Here is a 4,066-nt window from a genome sequence, read left to right on the forward strand (position 1 = left end):
TTCAGTGGCATTTAAATCCCCGGCGCTCCTCCAGTCTAGGTGACGCGCAGTCGCCCCCCCAGGCGGCCCAGGCGGCGGCAGCTGCTGCGGCGGCTGCAAGGGCAGATTCGGAGCGCTGGGCCGAAGGGGAACAGAAGCCACCTTCTGCGCGCGCCGACTCCGCTCTCCCCCCCTCCGGGAGGTGGGGGCTGGGAGGCATCCCCGTCTCCGCCCCCTCCCCACCGTGCACAGAAAGATGAACTGGCAAGAGGTGAGAAGGGAAGGGGGCTCCGTCTCTCTTGGGTCGGGAATCAGTGGGCAGGAGCTCGCTGGCCTCCCACTAGCTCAGGGGCCGAGCCCGCAGAGCGCGGAGCAGAAAGGGTAGCTCCGCGGGCGCTTTCACTACACAGTCCCTGCTGTGGTGCCGGGGCAGTGAGGAGCGCAGAGGACCGTGGCGTAGGACGAGGCTAGGCCACCAGCTCCCCGAGCTTCGAAAGGAGAGGGAAGTGCGCAGAGGGTTGGCTGGGAGGAACCCGGCTGGGCGTGGAGGGGACGTGAGCAAGAAAAAAACAAAAAAACACAAAAACCAAAAAGCCTTCCCTTCCCCAAGGAGGGTCTCTGAACCCTATTCCCCCACCGCAACTGATTATTAACGAGGCAATGAGGAGCTTTTGTAATTCGACGCCCGGGAGCGGGTGATTGGTAGTAGTTAAGGTTGCCGGAAAAGGCCGAGGGTGGCCGGCTCTTCGCCCTCCCTCTTTCCTCGCTCTCCGCCCCTTTCTCCTCCCCACTCAGCTTTGCTCCGGGAGCCCTATGGGATCCGGAGCAGCTCGGCCGCTGGATTTTGAAGGGTAGGAGGCGGGGGAGAAAGATGACGCTAGCGGACGTGGCCAGCGTGGGGGCCGGGCGGTGCGCTGCAGGCCATCTGCCGGCTCCCCGGGACCCAGGAGTCTGCGCGCTTCAGCGGGGGCCTCAAAGGGCGAGACCACAGCCCCAACTAAATACGCTGAACTCCCCCCACCACGCCCCAACAGTGGTGCTTGTTTTCTGGAGGGGGATGTTAGGAGTGGTAGGGCTTCCTTTATCCACTAACCGCCCCCCCCCCATTCTACTGCATGTCTGAAGTGGGGGGTTAGGGGCTGGCAGGTGGGAGGGGCGGTGGACAGATGGCTGATGGTGGACGGGACATTTTCTTCTTCCCCAACAACACCTCCTCCCCTTTGTATCTATGTAGTTCCTTGTGTGAACGTTCAAGTCTTTCTCTAGAGAGACACGTGCAAATCTGAGCGTCATCCCAGGCCAGGGGTCCTGTTCTCCATCACCCTCATCCTACCCTGATGCTGACGGGGTCGTTAATTGCTGTTTACTATTAGGTTTCGTGTCAACCCTTGGCTTGTAGAGAGAAAATGCCAAACTGAGACCGAGAATTGATGCATTCTTAGGTAAAAGAAATCCAGAGATCATCCAAGAAGCTTTGCAGCCAATGCAGTATAGATTTTTCTCTGACCCTGCTTATCACATCGGAATGGGACAGATAAAATTTATCTGAGGACGGGGTTCCCACTCCCCTCTAGTTTTCCCTCCCCAGTTAGAAGAAGGAAGTTTTGTTTGAAGCAGGCACATCATAAATGTGTTAGCCAACCTTTCAGGTTTCTGCATTCTGTTCTTCACATACAGAAGTTACCCCACCAAACCTGCCCCCACAAGAGGGGAACTCTTGCAGACATTTGACTATGGATTCCCCCAGTAGCAAAGACAATTTTTCCCTAAACATTTACTTTTGAAATAGTATTTTTCTGTGACCTTTGACCCATCCCCAACCACGGTTAAGAGCGAGCCCAGCCAGGAAAGGTCACTCCTACCCCATTTCAGCACCTGGGGACACTTATTTCCGAGAAGGGAAAAGGAAAGGAGGCCCTCCTGGAGGCGGCTTCCTTGGGAGTGCCAGGCCTCCTGAGATGGGGAGGGACGCGGCTCCTGTCGGGGAGGCGGTAGGACTTGAGAGTGTAGGTGCTGGCACCGCGGACGATCTGCTTTCCGAACCAAAGTACGTTCTTTCTCCTTGCCTCATTCCTGTCCCTTTGTTGGCTTCTTCGGCCCGGGTTTGCGCAACCCCCTCGGCTGCAGGGCTTAGCGCCACAAAGCCGCCCGGGACCGCAACCGTTCTCCTGCCTCTGCTAGTTCTCGGCCTCTGTGCTGCTCTCCTTCCACTTCTCTTCCTCCCTCCGGGCCTCTTTCAGAGCCAGCGTGGGTGGGGGTGTTTTTCTTGGGACCGCTTTCATGCACTTGCATAGAGGCCCGCAATCTCTCCGGCAGGAGACAGACCTGCCTCCGCGCGCTGCTCCCGGCTCCCGGAAGGCCGGACTCCCGCAGCAGAGCCTGCTCCGCCCGGGCTGGCCGCCCAGAGCGCTGCTCTCCCGGTGTTACTTACAAAGGCGGTCTCCTCTGGCCTCGAGCCCGCAAGGCTTCCGTAGCTCGGTTCTTCCCCCACCCCCCACGAAATCGTGGGGCTCATCCCGCCTTGTAGGAGACTCTTGGTTCTCCTGGCTTGTAGGCCAGTGCCCCACGACTGGAGCTAAAGTCTCTTTAAATGCTCTGGGAGAGTGGGTGAAAGGAGACCTTGGTCACTATTTAAATGATGGCCTGCAAGCGGCTTGCTGGGCTCAAAGCACCTCTTTCAGGGCTCTTCTAGAAAGGGAAGGAGCGAGGAGGAGACAAACGCCGCCGAGGCCCCGAGCTGCTCATGGCATCCGCGGCTCAGCCAAGCTGTTGTTTTAAAAGAGCAATAAAAATGAATTATGACTAAACGCCTTCTAACTTAATGCTTTCGGACGGGGATCCCCAGCAAATACGTAAGAGGATTTTTATTTGTGCATGTGTTCCTGCAATTGATCTCTTTGATGACATTCTCATTCATAGAAAGCGTTTGATTTATGAGCGTAGGACGAATCGCAAACAGCAGCGGCTCAGCCCTGGCTGCGGCCGGGCTGCCCTGCTCAGCTCCGCGCCTGGGGCTGGAGACCCGCCGGGGTCCTTACACGCCTCCGCCGCTGCCAGGATGTAGGGGGCAAAAGGGTGAAGGAAGATAGGGTGCAAACCCATGGAGAAAGATCGCGATTTCATTGTAACTTCCAAGCCTTAACTATTAAGAGCCGGGTTCCTAAATCAACCTGCCCCCCACACATGTTGCTTACACACTGCGTTTTCTCACGGTAAGTAGCCATCACAACAGAGCTCAGTAAGGAAAAAATCAGCATGGGGAGATATAAGAAGGGGGGGGGGGGAGCAAGACAGCCCAGGAACGTGCCCTAGATTACATTTTATTGATATTTCATTTAAAGTGCTTTTTCTCTTTCTCTCTCTAGAAACTGGGTTAATTTATAACCAAGGGCGCAGAAACTCTCCATTTTAAATCTCAACTTGGTAACCTGGCTTCAAAGCTTTAATGATCCATTATTTGCCATGTAAACAGATTTAAGAATGAAATATTGATTTTTCTGACCCTGAAAAAAAGAATCCTAGAATGACTGGACCAGAGGATTGGAAAGAACGCTTTCTGAAGTGCATTTTCCAGCTAGTAACCATGTTTTGTTTTATTTTTGTTTTCTCTACCTTTTAGGTCTGTTTGCCTGGACCCATCAACATCTGGGAGACTAATCAACCACACTGAAAATGTTTCCGGGGGATTGTGGGGGAGGGGGTTGGAATGTAGATGTTTGAAACAAATGTGTATAAATAAATGAATTGTTGATAACTTAGTTATTGACCTGGAGACTGGTAGCTTGTTAAAGAAACTCCATGTTCCTTCTTCCTGGAGTTGGGCGGTTTCTGTAGGCACTTTTATTTCTCCACTTTCAAAAGCTTGGGCTTGGCCCAACTGTGAGGCTGCCCAATCCTGTTTCTATTACCAATTTAAATGTATGGCTTGAACCTCTACACTGAAAAACCAAATCCATTCCCTTTAAAAAGAGAGAAAAAAAAAAAACATTTCTCAGAAGTCCTATGTTCTGGCTTTCTTTTTTGTTATTGACTACTGAAGACTTTGAACATGCCCCCTTAATAAATATATTAAAATTGAAAAAGAAGA

General features: G+C 53.2%; 1 long non-coding RNA gene across 1 annotated transcript; it reads left to right on the forward strand.

Moving 5' to 3' along the window:
* The first annotated feature begins 20 nt into the window (after nt 1-20).
* On the forward strand, nt 21-3,737 carry LOC109263876 (uncharacterized). The gene is made up of 2 exons (XR_002078435.2): nt 21-250; nt 3,599-3,737. It is a non-coding gene; the product is annotated as an uncharacterized LOC109263876 (long non-coding RNA).
* The last annotated feature ends 329 nt before the right edge of the window (nt 3,738-4,066 follow it).

This window comes from Panthera pardus, unplaced genomic scaffold (genome assembly GCF_024362965.1).
Source record: "Panthera pardus isolate Hobbes unplaced genomic scaffold, ASM2436296v1 HiC_scaffold_8, whole genome shotgun sequence".
Classification (NCBI taxonomy): domain Eukaryota; kingdom Metazoa; phylum Chordata; class Mammalia; order Carnivora; family Felidae; genus Panthera; species Panthera pardus.